We start from the raw sequence: 16,925 nt of genomic DNA on the forward strand, positions 1-16,925 counted from the left end.
GCTGTGTTTACATTTTGCTGTAGAAAAAGTTCCTTCCTAAGCATTCCTCCAGGAGATACTAAAAAACAGGTTTCCACTTCCAACCCCCCCATTCTTGCTTCATCATACAAGGCTCTTGACTTGTTCACATTTGATTTAATTTATTATTATCAGCATAGTTAGCAAATCATTTTGTTAAAGACATTCTAAAAAACTGCAAGTCAGACAAAGTACAAGGATGAAAGTAACACAAGGGAAGTTCGGCTTAATATTTATAATTATATGTGCAGTCAATTTCTTCATTAATGACAACACTTCCAGGATTTAAATCTCCAGGAGGAAGGAAGAAAATGTTACACAAGCATCATCACTTGGAGATTTTGTAGCAGCCATAACCTTTACCAACTCACTGCTTGGTTTATTTTAACATCACTGCCCAGCTCTCCCATGCTTATCCCTTTGCTGTCTCCTATTAATCATGCCAGTTTATTCAAGACACAAGACTAAAAAAACCAGACAAACCCCAAAAAGACCAACCAGCACACAACCTTTTAAGAGTTGTTTTTTCTCAAATCAAGTTCTTAGATACCATTTTCCGATACATCTAACAGTGCAACTAAAGGTGTCATACTCACTGTGCACGAGTTTACAGAGAACATTGCACTTTAAACTGTTGCTCCAGCAAGGAAGGGAGGAGGGAGGGGAAGCAACCACGAACATCTGAAATCATCCCAGTAAGGACAGACTTAGAACTGAGACTACGAGTCCCAACAACTTTCTGAAACTGTGTATTTTGGACACCACTTAAAGAACGAATAAACTTTCAAGCTATTTCTTCTTCTGCTATAAGCTTATGAAGTTGCTACCCAGAGTTTATGCTTCCACATTCTTTGCCAGTAACAGCACACTGAGCACTCCATTTTAAAACAAAGTTAACTATTCCTATATTAGGCTGTTGCATATCTTCAAGATAAGAAGAGCAAAGTTACGGCCAGATCATCACTGAACATTTTTCCTTTTAAGAAGGATCCTAAACTAACTAATAGACTTAACTGCTATTTTCTGTCTGTGCTAAGTCTGGAAGCTTGAACACTAGAAAGAAGTTGGAGCCAACAGAAAATGCTGCATTTAACATCCAGCTGTATTAATTACTGCTTTCCTCCTAACAGTGAAAGAGGAGGAAACAAAACCAGACAAAACCAGTATTCCAACGCTCTCCTCCTAAATTCCTCCAAGCTTCCTAACAAGCCTTCCAGTAATGACATGTTTGTGATCACAACAGGATGCCTGCTTTCCTAGATGAGCCACAGGGAAGCTCTCCAGTCTTGGAGAGCCACTTACCCCCTCGTGATAAATGCATGCAACAGTATCCCACTAAACCAAGGCTTCCAAAGGGGACACAAGAAATTTAAAACCTAAGCCATTAATACCCCACTGCCTTGTCTCAGGCCATGCCCAAGCAGCACGCAGGACCACATAAACAACAGCTTAGCTTGAACTTTGTCCCACAGGTTTTATTCCAAGCCTTTGACCTATGCTCATGGACAGACAGAAAAATCAAGTCGACAATTTAGCTCCTATCTCCTCTTTCCCCAGAAAGATCAGGCAACATTTTCGGAGAGAATTACAACATAAACGTATCGTCTGTGAGGCAGGGGCCAAGGAACTGCATGCAACTGCATTTACTGATGTGCTAACTCCATCTCAGGGCACTGCAGTCTAGATGTGCATACACCGCTAGCACACTTCAGCCTAAAAGGACAAGAGAGCCTGACACCAGTAGCAAAGATTTGATTAATCAATTACTCAAGGGTGCATACCTCAAAAAAGCTCTAGTATACCCTCATTTGGAACAGACGCCAGATGTTTTTTAGTTTGCTAAGCTTTTCCTTGCAGTATCCTCCACGCTGGTACTTCTAGGGTATCCCCTCTCCTCAAGTTTTAGGAAAATAAACATCTGCTGAGATCGAAAGAAGTGTCATGAGCAGAAGCAAGGCAAAGTCTGCTGGAAGTGGTTCACTAAATTGATGGAGACCTGCGCTTTCAAGATGAAAAAGCATTTGCAAAATCCTACTGGAGAAGATTATGGTTTAACCTTTTGACTCTATTCAGAATCAGAGAGCTCATGAAGAAATAAATGAATCAAATAAGGGCAACACTGGGGAAAGGCAACAGGATGACTCCTCCAGCTGTACTTGCTATGGTACTCAAAGCACCAGATACTCTATGGCAGAGGAGTTATAAGCAAAATCCTCCAAGTTTACTCCCTCTCCCTGGAGGAACTGGACAGAAGATAAGGGTTGGGAGGAATTGGTTTTACAAGTGTTTAGAATACAAGTCCCAGGTGGCCGAAAGCTCAACTGAAGTTGTCCAGAAGTACCCAAAGGGTATTTGCATACACAAGTCGTTATTTATGATATTATGTGGGAGTGGTAAAGAATAGTGTTTTCCACTGTCAAAACAGAAGAGGAACAGGTTTTCAGACAGAAAACCATTTCAAAAAATAAAGCTGTCGTATTCCTGTTCATATAACAGACCACTTGCTACACAAAAAGCAGAACGTCCCATAAACACTCTGACTAGTGCAGTCATACCACATCAGTTTTAAATGCCATTGCAATTGTCAAGGCAAAACAATTGCCAAATTGAGTTTTTACTCACCTTTTTACTTCTTGGACAAGAGCCAGGATATTTAATCTAGCCTTAAAATTCAAGCTTTACAACATTAGGCAGTTTATCAAGAAAACGACCAACTGAGCATGAACAGCTGGCCTCTCCGAAGAGGCCATGCCCTCTCTTTGGTGCACCACCGCCTGCCTGCCACCCCCATCCCACATCCTTATTCTCCTTGCAATAGGCAGAGTGAAAGCCCAGATGAAATTCTCATCTGCAGCCAACTTCCCCCCAAACCCAGGAGACAGAAATGATGCAACTGGTCAGCAAGTCAAACAACAGCTCCACAAGCAAGGCATTGTGCAAGCTCGATTCCACAGCTGCCCTCTTAACATGGCATCTCCACGATGACAGTCACTGGCAGCACAGAACAGTTTATCTCAACAGGAAGAATTTCTCAATATTCTAAATCATCCGCACAAGCGATCAGTAAACAGTTTGACGGGGTCAAGAACAATAACTACTGAAGAGTTGCAATTCTTTGTTCTGTTAGAATTTTAGATGCACAGTTTCTTTAACCCATCTTTTTCCATTAAAGTGTCTGCTTAGGTACTTTGCTTAATTATTAAACACTTAACAGCTGGCAGCATCTAATCCACTCTTACCACAAGCCTAGCATCTTACCTAAGTTAGTCTCAACGTAGACCTACTCAGTCTTCTTACCTACATAACAAACTAGTTCAGGTTTTGTCACAAAAGGGTTCAAGAAATTTCACAATGAAATGCTGTCAGTCATATCAAATTAGGTAACACTGACTGCGTACCCAACTCGCAATACCTCACACACAGCTATGCTCAACTTACTATGCTTCACAGAGATGAAGTTTGCATACTGAAAGCTACACTCGATTTAACTTGAACATCGGGATCTTTATCTTCTTTAATTCAGAATACCAAGATGCACAAAATGGAGACACCAGCATTTCCACACTGCAGATTATCTATTCATCCTCAGAGCACAGAAAGAGACAGAACAACTTTGTGGAGCAGATGGAGGTTTAACTGGGAAGCAAAGGGAATTACAGCACCACTCTGACAAAAATCTTCTCGCAAGATAGCAGATGATCTCAGAACCCATCACTAGCTCATCATTCATCTCAGGCTTCATCATTAGCAACTTTCTACAGTTAATTAAGATTTTTTTCCCCCTCAGGTACTAATTATGGCTATGTAGTTGCTATTTTGCTGTCCACTGTTATGTAGTTCAATGAATCATTCTAATGACTATAAAAATGATCCATCTGGGTCAATAAAGAATTATGTTTCTAAACCTCTGGAGACAGTGATACAATGAGTAGTTTGTGCTTTACTAAGATGCAACTTAATTCTACTATTAAGACTTTTAATCATGAGGAATTACCACTTATAAACATCTACTTCGAGCCATAGTTTTATACATTTTGTAACGATTTCCTTGCGATGTCAACAATATGATACCAGTATTAAAAAATTATTTTCTGATGCTTACAGAGAAAACTCTTGCTGACACACAGAACTCAACTGGTACACTGGCTCATATGATACTCATGCTTGATTTGCAACACAAAGAGCGGTGGCACTCCTCCTCTCTCAAAGTGCTGTCTGAGCTTTCTGAAGGACAGACTAAAGGATCTGCCCTTATAATCCTGTAAGAGCGAAAGTCTGAGGACCTCAATGAGACATCTTTTGGTAGTGAGGGACCTCAAGTACAGAAGAGACCTCCATGACAAACCAAACAGCAGATCAGCTTTTCAGGACAACACAAGCTCTTTTTCAACTTCTGTGGCACTCTGTCCCATTGCTACAACTGTTCCCTGCCTTCTCCTGATCTGTTTTTATATTAGGATATAAGGAAATATATCTGACAGTCAATACCTTGCAAGGTATTGTAGCAAGAACCACTCCTGCTGTAGAAGAGGAGATTCACATGATGGTCTGTAACACCAAGAACACAAGCCTGCAGGGAGAAAAGGACATATGCTTGTTTCCCTTCCTTCTGCACAACCTTCTTGAGGTTTATCAAAGGTATTCCTCTGCGAGTGGCAGTCATTCAGAAAGGAAGTCAGATAGCTTCCTTTATTTTTGTCAGATTTCAAAGCAGTCTATTAAACTCACAAGCATATTTGCAGGCCCCTGCAAGGCTGGCAGCAATGAGCCTTCAAAACACAAGCCAAGAAGTCCTAATGATGCTCTCTAGATCATATCTTCTGTAAGGAAAGCAAGACGACAGCATGTGCTTTATTCCTTGATATGTAACAGCAAACTTGCTCCATCCTGCTGCAGTGCTCACCCTTCAATGTTCACTTACACTTTGTTGCAATGTATGAGATGTCCAGGCAAGTATGCACAAAAAAATTCTATTGTTTTGCTGCAACAGCTTAGTTGCCACTTCCAGGCGCCCATTTTGTCCCCATTTAAGTCAGTAACCTCAATGAAGGATTGTCAGAAGAAATGTTTTAGCTAGTGCACAGTCCAGTTACCTCTGTTTGTTACCCTTGCTGACAGAAAAGCGCGTGCCACAGTTTGCCTGTTATTTCCCTTCTAAGGGGGTAAACCAATTTTAATTCCACGTGTTTACTATCAGTTGTCAAAGATGGAAGAGGTGTTAGAAGGCTTAAAGAAATCCAGAAAACTCCTGCGGCATGCACCTCACCCGGCCATGGTATACATGCACAGATGGCTGCATCCAAGATGCTTTAAATAGGTCAGGGAAACTGCATCCTGGGCTCTCCTAACTACGAAGGGAATTCAGACATTCACACCCAAGACAGTCAACCAATATCTGCTCAGATAAATACCATCCTCTGTATTCCTTCAGACTTCCTGCAGAAACTGTGCACCCCTGAAGCACCTTCCCACCTCCCTTCCCACAGCACCATGCCTAAAATATTTCAGGTGGCTGTAGAAATTCAGAGGCAACTTGACTTATCAGGTATGTCTGCTAGTCTAATTAGCAAATGTATTCCTACGCTAAGAGTTAGGCAGTACTACTTGATATACTGGACTTCTAAAGGGAAACTTACTAAGCTTAAAGATCAGACCCTAATGTTTCAGTTTATGACACACGTAGAGGGAAAGAGCCTGAACTTTGTACTGATTTCCCCCCAAAGAGGCAAAATTCAAGTCGTACTGCTGGGCAGAAGCCAAGTCCTCTCTTCTATGCACACACTTCAAGCAGCTAATTAGGTATCTGAATAAACTTGACCCTTCCTTGGATCATCGGGTATGTACAACATGAAATGGCTTTGAAAGACACTTTTAGTAACTGTCATTGTTTCATCATTAAATCAGTTTTAAAATGCTTTGTCATTAGAAATAAAAATGCGTATCTCTTGCTTTAATGCATTCCATGCATTCCCCTTTTCCATCTTCAAGGTTTTAGTTTCAAGACAAGGGAATGAACTCCCAACTTCCAATCAGTTCTTTCTTGACGCTAAAGAACACTGGGGTGTACAACTTAAATTATCTTTCTGCAAGCCAGAAATATCAGGGCTAATGAAGGGGTTTTAAGCACTTCTTCAAGAAGCAGATCCTTCCAACTGCAGTTACCAGCACCAGCTCTCCATCCACTGCAGAGACATTGCCTTAACTGCACTTACAGCGCAGTTGAATTTAACGGCAGAAACCGATGAACTTCACTCTATGCACACCACATGGGATAAAGCAGCTGTTCAGGTTTACCGGGGGTTTGCAGCCATCATTTTCCTTTTTTTCATTTCTACGCAACCGCCTGAAGTTAACACCAGCCACATTAAGTTACAAGCTACTACTGACCACCTGGTAAAGCAGTGTGCCATTGAACAAGCAAGACTGCACAGGTACAAAGTAGGATTTTAAACTTAACATTTCTAATAGAAAACAGGATAAACTCTTCTCTCCTCTTCCTTTCACTGCAAGTCTCACTTATTTTTTTAGACCACCTGACCTACACCAGTAACAGAGAAAGCTTTAATAGCACAGAACCCTTACCAAGATGAAAGACCTCAGTCTTTCAACAGATCAATACTGTGTCACTGAAATACAGGTCTTCTCTAAGGATCGTCCTTTATAAGGATCTTTATGAGGACTAGAGACATAGCACTGACTGTCGCCAGTGCTGTGGCCACCATACCTATCGTTGCTTACAACCAACACCAAGCATAGGGCTGAGTCTCCGAAAATGCCAGTGAAATTTTCCTGGCATCATTTTAAAAAGGCAAGTCTAGGAGCTTGACCCTGAGTCTACTGTAATGCCAAGTGAACTGTTGGAAATGCAGCAGAAATGGTGAGGAATGGACCCTCTTGGCAGTACTACTGAAATGCATATCATACAGGGCCTCAAGGATCTTCTTGGAATTGCAAGAACAGTAATGAGAGATGTATTTCTCTCTTTGTTGTTGTAGGATGACAGAAGGCAAGTACCTGACGAAATCCTGACAACACAGTAATGGTAATAACCCCTCTCTTGGTAACATCACCCAAGCAAATAATGTGATATATATCCAGCAGCTATAGCTAAGAAATTTCAGTCTTACTCTGAGGGGACGTCCACAGAGCTCTTCGCCAACGCGTAGCAAAACCTGAAGATATTACTGATTTGTCCCAACAAAGGCAGACTACTTTTACAGCATATTAAACACACATATAAATCTAACTGCATAATAATCACTAGAAGATATTAGCAACAAAAAGCAGCTTCAGCCTGCAGCACTGTACCTGACTATGAAGTAGTAAGTCAATGTAACAAACTCTTCGTGCCCCCACTGATGGTCCAAAGTCTGATGAACCCATTGTCAACATATGCCAGCAATGCACACAGCAGCCAAAACCTGACTTTCTTGGAAAAGGACACAGCACTATTTACCTGCTATGACCTACACCGGTGGAAGTTCCCAAAGCTGCGCGAAGTATCAGGAACTGCGGTAGCAACCCTGACAACACTAACATCTCTTAGCACAAAGCACAGGTGGTGGTCTTTAGGGATACTGATGAAGATTAGTGTTGACTTCTCTCTTCCACCACTGGAGCAGGACATGATCAACTCCATCACACCTCTCTCAACAGACACATAGGTAGACACTGAGACCCTCTTGATTAATGATCATACAGTTGAGCCTTGACCACTTTAATTCTCCTGTGCTAGCACAAGGCTGCTGTGGATCTATACATAACCATGCTAACATAAAAACAAGTATACCTGAACTGTACCTTCCTCCACAAAAACTGTCTCCCCCCACCCGATTCAGATCAACTTTTGAAAAGTTACTGTTGTCTCTCCTCCAATACAGTTCTAGATCTTCTTTGAATCAACTTTATAGGGATCTTCCATGTTCCTTCTGCTTAACATGTGAAGTTCCTCCCCTCTATTAATCAGGCTTGAAGAAAGCCACAATCTATTAAATGCCACCTTCATACCATAGCACTTCATACAGCTGGAGTTAGTCACTAACCTGTCCCCTCTAACTCTCATTGCAAGCCTTCTTCATTTACACACTTACCCCATCAACATAACAGAGTAGCCTCTGAATACAGAGGACAATCTGTTAACAGTAAGGAAAGTTCAAAGTAGTAATATACCAAAATCACAGCATGACAGATGTGGGTAAGACACCGGGGGGGGGGGGGGGGGGGGGGGGGGGGTGGTGGAAAAAAAAAAGACTCCAGGCTAAGGATAACACCATGCGAAGAACCATTAGAGTCCCCAACCTTGGGAAATTTTAAGGGAATTTAAGCCAAAGATCCATCAGATATGACATGACGTAGTTGATTTTGCCATAGGGCAGAGAAGATAGAGTAGGTAACCCTTGTTTGCTACAGCATACTATAGAGTTCTTGCCTGTCACGACAGCCAACTGGCTTTCTTACCTTCCTAACCAGTGTGTATCCATCTGTTGGCTCACAAGATACTTCAAATTAAAGAGCTTTCAGGTAGGAATCATACTTTTCTATACTCAAGTTTTTATACTATCTGGTACAAAAAGGTCACAATACAGAACTCTGATCTTTCTAAACAAAAAAACCCCATAGAACAAATAGCAACCCCATCCCCCCCGCCCCACCCCTTGAAAATAGCCCAGGGAGATAGTAACGGAGAATTACACTTGCAATCTGACATTAAACTATTTTTCCATTTAGACTGTCTTTCACAAGTGAGGTGTTTTCCATCCAGTCCAGCTCCAGCACCTGAGGAAGCACTTGCCAAGAGAAGCTGGATTCTTCATTTCCCAGCACTCTGCTAGCACAATCACACAACTTGGACAAGGAGTTGAGTATCAAGCTACAGTTGATAGGCAACCTAACTTCAGGCCAAACTTGCAGAGACAGAGCAGTGCATTGTGTTTGTCTGCTATATAAGTCTTTGCATATCAACACAAATAAAATTCTCAAAGTGCAATAGTGATTATTACTCTGTTATTACCCAGTTAAATCGTAAATTAATCTAGGTAATCTTAAATTCACGTCTATTTTAAACAATATCTAAGAAATTAAGTACATCATATCCACTTGGCAGAAATGGATAAAATGTTAACTATTACAGGCAAATAGATCAAGGGCCAAGATTTACCATAGGTACAGCAAAGACTTTAAGAAGTTGCTTACTTCCTTAGCCTGGCTATCTGGGAAACAACCCGTATCTTTGGTTTTGGTTTCCACACTTCCATGCTGAAAGAACTGGAGAGGCATGGCCCAACTGTCCCCACAATAAGCTGCCCTTAAAACTTGGGTCCATACACCCCTTCTCATACTGTCCATTTTTCTCCTTACCAACCTCCACCTTTAAACCCTTCCAACCTTTGGGATGTACAGCCCACGCCCACACAGGCAGCTGGATATCAGAATAATGGGATGTTCATACGACCATCTTCAGAAAAAAAGAAAACATATATCCTACAGTCTCATCATTAGCTATAAATTGTGTATGAGATAATGGCTTTTTAAGATCACAATCTTTTTGCCTGGAAATGCAAAGAGAGAAGGCATCATCTTATCTTTCTGTACTACCATTAACTTACACTTGTTTATAGCATTTGTTTGTGTCAAAAGCACAACCCAATGCTAGGCTTAGGAACACCATCCAAGACACTCACCTAGAAGAAATTTCAACAAGTTAGTCATTGAAACAGTTCTGGAAATTTCACTTTAACTCCTCCTCTGTCCTACCATCACGCTTAGGGATAAAAGGTATTTTGCAGAAAAACGGTTTTGGTGTCAAAAGACTCCTTGATACACTCTATATGAGGAACATGATTTTGAAACATTCAGACAACTTCTCACTCTTCCTAGCTTTACTGTTCAGAAAAACTTGAGTTACCTTACATTTAAACAATTTTTAGACACAAGTTTAGCAACCACAAAAGGTTTATCAAGAATTTTGACCACCTTTTTCTCCAAACATGAAAAAAGTTAAAACAGCACAACTAACACCCTTCTTTAGAATTTATTCACCAGTGTCAAACCATACAGATGAAGCAGAACATCTATTAGAAACAGACATTTCCAAGAAAGCAATGCAGAAAAAGGTACTGCAGCAAACTAAGAAACACGGTGCTTGTTTACGTGCACGTTTCAAAGCAGAATTTTCCAGTTCTGATTCAAAATGGTAATTTTGAAACAGATTTTAGAACACCAAAGATTTGTTATTAATGGAGGACCAAGCCTTAAAGCAAAACACACTTTGCTGCATTAATGTCAAGGGCTTGATTGTTTTGACAGTTTGTAGGACGGATTTAATGGAGTCTTCCTACATATTATGCATCCCAGCTCTTTTGCATATAGCAAGAGTACCTTTCAAGGAGGTCGTACATATTGAATGAAGTTTTGGCAATACAATCTGACAAGTTGTTGAAGCTAGACAGATGTATCCCACTAACTCAGGAGACAATGTTGTCAAGAGACACTTTCATATCATAATTTCATATTACACTTGCACATGTTCACACCCACACACTGAAGACCACTTACGCATTCCCTCTTCTTCCAAATTAAAATTCATTTAACTCAGTACTCCACAGAATACAAACAACTAGCTGAGATTTGTCATGCACACTGTTCTGGTTGCTGTAATCTAAAATACATAAGGATACTGATAACCATACCAGAAGTATTAACTCCTCATTCTTTAAGACTTCAGTGTTACATTAAAACTTCACTGTTTAAAGCATTATCTGGCACAGAATCGTGATTTCTTGAGTTCTTATCTATTTAATATAGAAGCACCATAACTTTTCTGAACAAGTCTTCTAAGTCACACATTAGGGTCTTTTGTTCCTTACAAGGCTTTCAGAAATCATTCACTTAGTCTTATGCCTCAAAAGATTAATCTTTGGCCATTATCCACAAACTCCTACGGATTTCATCCAAAACAGAACTACTATAGGTTTCCTCCTCATGTTCTAGTCCTAAGTTCTCTAAGGACTAGAATAAGAAATTCCAAGTAGTCTTCCCTTTTGCAGGAGCTCCCAAGGTTCACAAGCTATTCTTTGCTTGTCCTGTCTTCTACTGATTATCACATCATGCTTGATAATCCAAAATCTGCACTTCAGGAACTACCTTCTTCACCACTGTCTCATCCTGCATCCTTCGTACAGCTATACTCAAAATTTGCATGTACAGTGATCAAAGTGCATATGGTAAACCAAGGAAGAACCAGTGCATATGAACAGATTAAGTAGCTGTGAATCATTTCTATGCTGCAACAGTGTTGATAAATACTTAAAACGAAAGGAGTCAACTGGTATTTGCAGACAACATGTATTTTGTAGTATATCTTAGCAAACACTGAAGATCATTCTGAAAAGCACCAGAGCCTTTGGATTTGTTTCTGCTAGTTTTGAAAGCAGGGAGGCAATCAGTGATTCTGAACACCTTGCACACTGTAGTCTGGACTTTTGGCTTTGCTCCACTGCAGCATCTTTACTACCAAGTGTTTCCAGAAAATTCCAGCAGACTGTATCACTTGAAGCATCATCTGAATTTGAAGACTTCAGAATAAGGTTTAGATTTACCCCAGGTCAAACATCTTTCTTTTCCTCAATTCTGCATGAAGTGATTAGATTTGACTATGGAAGGTTATTTGAACAAGAATCTTGAAAAACTTGATTTCTTCACGGTTCCCTAATGCACATTTCACGACCTTTACAAGGCTATCTTTTCCCGTCAAGAGAACTACTCAGGTTCAAAAGGCCCGCTGTTGAAAGTTTACAAAAAACCATTCACACTTATCTGGAACGGTGGAGGAAAATACTTACAGATGTGGTTTCATAACAGGTCTGACTGAAGTAAAGTCTGCATGGCCACAAAGAGCCTACCCCACCCTCACCGAAACAGCTCACGCTCCTGACCCTTGTTTCCTCTGTCAGGCTTGTACTTGCAGAGCCGACCAGCTGAATGATATGAAAAATTTTCCTTCTGGTTGTTTTACTTTTGAAAGAAACAGATTCCCCATGCTGGTGACCAGGCTTCCAGCATGCCAGTGCCAGCACTCGGGTGGGGGCAGGAAGGTGCAACTTCCAGCCACAGGGGAGGATTAGCTCCACTTGTGCCAAGGGACGCCCCACCACACATAGTACATTTACATCTGCTTTCATTACATGGCAATTAAAAAAGAAAATGGCAGGGATGTCTCTTGAGAAAAGCTGCACCTGAAAGCCTGTTTCAGCACTTGGTTCAAAAACTGCCTCAGTTTACTTCCTTGTAACAAGTTCAACACAAGCATCTTTTCCCCCAAAAAAACAATTCAGCATCCACTGTACTTCGTATTTCTCAGGAAGGAAATACAATCTTTAACGGCCCACATTCATAATGGTTTTGGTAAACTTAATAATCTTAAAGGTCTGCTAGGCAACATGTAACATGGACTTTCTCCACATTCTTCCCTTTTCTCCCATCCCATATACCCTCATCTGCAGGATAGCTGCCATCAGTGTGCAAGAACCGTATAAGAAAGCAAATGTCCTGACCAGGACTGGAAGACAGAAATTTCAAACAACAACCACCCCCCAAACTCAGGAAGCACATTTTAGTTTCTCACATTATCAAATTCACAACAAATTTGCCGTTCACTTGAAATATAGGCCTTGGAAAACAAAAGGAAGCCTCTCAAGTGCTGAAGGCGATAGATCCACGACCGACAAGGGCAGCTTTGTGTTTTTACATACCGTGCTTCATGTCTACAGCTTCTGATTTAGGACAATTTGGGTTGACACCAAGCAATTTTGACTCATGCAGGATTCACAGAGCTTAAGTGAATTATGAAAATCCCACAGAGAAGTTGTTTCAATTTTGGAGTGAATTCAGTTGAGTAGTTTTTAAAATACGCCCTTGAATGTCACCTTCAGGAGAGCTACAGGAAGTTAATCATAATCGGTAGTTTATCACATTTTAGCCTGTTTTTCTAATCCCAAACGCGTGGTTATGCTAAGTTTCCGAAGCAGTGTGTACCGCAGAGGTGGTTGGTTTACCCAGAACCTACACTTAAGGCAGCGTAGTATATCTAAATGAAAAGCTTCAATTCTATATAGCTTATAAATTACAGGATCTACGTTTTGTTTGGTTTCTCCCGTTAACTCTAAGTTGAGTAATCAAATACCAAAACACTCAAATATACAAGCAAAACCTACAGGTGTTACCATTAAGAGAGATCAGAGTAGGCAATTTAAGAGTTAATGCTGAAACGGTGTCCTCAAATAACCCTACCGTGACTTGATATTACAGCTGAACATGCTGCCTCTAGTGCTTCCAGCTACTGCTATCAAATGCGCCGTAGCAACTTTCACTGCTGAACAGCGTAGTCAGTCACACCAAAATGCAACTAAAGCTGGCATTTCCAGCCTCATTTCAGTCCCCTGGTAGCTGCAACCTTTCCTTTTAGCAGCATTGCTGCACCCTGGCAGAGCCAATGCAGTGCCAGTGAGAGAAGCGCTATGAAAATAATCTTGGCACTTACAAGGGACTTGGCAAAATTTTAACCTTAGGTATCAGCTGGATCCTGAACCACTCAATTTTCCTGTTAAATCTCAGGATTTCCAATGTTGCGGACACAACCAATTCTGTAAACCAAATTACAGCACACGACAGCAGTAACTTCTCCATTCCTTCTCTCTTGACATTTACACAGGCAATTTATTGCCTGCTAAAATTACCACTTCCCTCCATCCAATATCAAAGAGATACCTCCTCAGGGTGGTATACTACTGTGTGAACAGATGCCATCTTTCAGAAGCAAAAAGCTAAGCCTCAACTCCGTTTTATAGTATAAACCTCCTAATACTTAAATAACTCATGTTCTCAAAACCAGTAACTATGTTTTGCCCTATCAATTATTCTTACTATTTACAGGCATGTATTAAAGGTACTGCTTTTTCTGCCTTTCTTGCTTTCAGGTAATGTGGAGGGGGAGAAGCATTTTTTACCTTAATACAACCATCTGGAAGCCTTTCCATATAAATCTAACCTTGGCAGATAATTTTGTTCGATGACCCTTTTTTTGCTACGTGCATGCTGCAGTCAGAGACCATGACTACTTCTGCCTGTGGTATAGACTGCTCTCCACCTACATAAAACAGCTGATTTATTTAGCTGGGGAAGAGAATAGGTAAGTCACCACTAACTTAACTGGATTTCCCCCTCAGAGCTCTAAACTGACCAGGAAAGCATTTTCAGATCACCAGTCCAAATGTGTAAAAATTCAGAAACAGAATTCCAGTTTCTCCAAGTGTATCTGTAATATCAGCAGCACGAGTTATACGAAGAGCGAAAAACCAAATCACGCTGAGATAGTGACCTATGACTGAAGCAGTTGACCCAAACAACACCTCCCTGCTTATCTTAAATCCATCAGTTCAATATAATACAGGGTATCCCAGTAATAAGCTACTTTACAAGATGATCTAAGAAACCTCTTCTTTCATACAGGCATTTGTGGTCCGAATTCACGTATTTCTTCTATAAACAAAAAAGAACCAAACTGAGCATAAAGCATTTTGGACAATTATATGCTACTTTTTAGAGCGGCTGTTACTTTGAAGAGATTCAGAAAATCTTAGTCTTGCTTGATTTATTCCCATGCAAATCCCTTATTTCCAGTTATATTTGGGATACATTAAATTATGACCAAAATACAAGTATGGAGATTCTTTTTAGTGAAGGCAGTAACTTTTTTAAGTTTTATGCTTCATCATGCATAAGACAGATTTTTTTTTCCCAGACTCAAATCTCAAGGAGCTGGTCCATTCCGGTCACTTATCAGACAACAGTAATCAAAGTCAAGTTCCTCCCATCGTGAAACTATCAGATTTTGGGATGCAATCCATCTGATTTCTACTCAGAACCTCACTGAGACAAGCACACTTACATAATGGAATTTAACTTCCTCAGACCGATTTAAGCCTGAGCAAAACCCAAAGGAGACATTCTTGTGCGATTTTGTCTCGCATCATGCCACAACCTGTACGCTATATCCACACATAATTGGCTTTCCTCACCAAAACACAAATCCCGAAGTTCCTGGCAAATACTCTCTCTGCATCTCATAAAGTGTGTCTGCCCGGGAATTCGTGAGGCTTCCGCTGTGATCTCTCCCATCAGCAGTGCATACTAGTTTCACATAGGAAAGGGTTGATGGTGGTGTTGAAAGATAGAGGGAGTGTATTCAAACAAGCAGACTCCTGAATTTTCTATTCCGAGAACTATTATATCAGAATACCACTCCCAACCTCTCGTCTATCTGACAACAGCACTGGGATAGGAGTAAAATTTAATGTAAGTAGAAGAAACAAGGGCTTAGCAGGAAGCCAGTACAAGACTCAGACTCGGTTTCACAAATCCCCGTGGAGGAGGTGCCTGCCCATTACCATACATGCTCATAATCGGAAAGGTCCGCAAAATTGTTAAATCATCAACTGTAGGGAACAGCTCACTGCTTGACATACGTCATCAAAACCTGGTTATTTCAACACGTAACTGAAAGAGACGCAGGAGAAAAAGCTCACCATTTTCTGATTAGCTTCACCTCAAACACCATACAAATTACAAGGAGAGCACGCAACTTGACAAAGCAGGTCACCTAAACATTTATGCTAACCTACGAAACTGTAAACATTTTACAACGTATCAGAGTTAGCCTCCCTCATTCCAGGGTCAAGATTAATGTTAATGGCAAAGCAATGTAGCTCCCTAATTATAAAATGAAATTCAGAAAACATTTCCTTCCAGTCCTTCAAATTCTGGAATCATTCCCCACCTTAATGAACATTAGCTCTATTCAAATGTTGCATTTTTTTCCTCCCTCTTAATTCTATGTTCCCACAACTTGTAATTGTCCTAATAAAACTGATCTTGTCCCATCAAGGCTAACACTGCACTAGTCTCCAAAAACTTCAGTTGGAAGAGTTCAGCAGTAGATCTTAATAGACATTAGGTAACTCGTTGCCCATCTCTTTCTAGAATCCTTTCCGCACGAGTACTATTGCTCAAAACATCACCAACCAGATTAACAATACTATACTATTTCTTCTATTTTTCCTCAGCTGAGTATACTATCCCTACTATCATCTACTATCCCTACTATCATCTAATTTTTTGACTGCTGCTTGTCATTGTCAACAGAATAAAGACCAAAGCTCAACAGTACACCCAGTCCCCATCACAGACGTATAAAGGACAGAATTTCAAGCATTCTCCTTCCCACTTACACTGCCAATTGCTTGTTTTCACCAGTGCTCAAAGAAAAAAAGAGAAGCGAAAACATAACACACATGAGAGATAATGAAACGGACTGCAACAAACGATGCAAACTGATTAATCTACTACTTGCTGTTCTTTTTAAGGACTAGACAAATTCAGCCTCACCCCGTCTCAAAGTCAGGCTGCAGTTACATATAAGATCTAAGAAACGCCTTCACTTATTTAGCCTTTTTTTTTGATCTTGAAAAAAAGCTTTGTTTTAAGGGTTCTTTCTGCTGAGCGCATAACTAAAGATAGATTAATGATTTAGCCACTACTTTAGCGTAGAAACCCCTTTTATAGCAGCATAGTATCTCTCTGTAGCATCTTTTTTTCCAACCGCACATTATCTTCAACATTGATCTATGCTTTTAAGTTTGATCGATTTGGATAGCTGCACTATGGCTTATTCCTCTCTGCTTTAAGAACCTGAACGTTGAAACATCTGAAACTGTTTTCCGTCAAAGATGGTGACTGTAGGAGGAAAAAGGATTACAGGTGTGGGCAGTTATAGAACAAAACCTTATCGGCCTTGTGCTGGACGGTTCCAGGAAGTTCCTCCACGCAGATCAGTCCGCTCTGGATTGTACCAG

General features: G+C 40.6%; 1 protein-coding gene across 1 annotated transcript in view; it reads right to left on the minus strand.

Moving 5' to 3' along the window:
* The window catches only part of RHEB (Ras homolog, mTORC1 binding), a 41,871-nt gene that overhangs the window by 23,944 nt on the left and 1,002 nt on the right, over positions 1 to 16,925 (minus strand). The window lies entirely within an intron of this gene.

This window comes from Gavia stellata, chromosome 6, assembly GCF_030936135.1.
Source record: "Gavia stellata isolate bGavSte3 chromosome 6, bGavSte3.hap2, whole genome shotgun sequence".
In the NCBI taxonomy this organism is placed as follows: domain Eukaryota; kingdom Metazoa; phylum Chordata; class Aves; order Gaviiformes; family Gaviidae; genus Gavia; species Gavia stellata.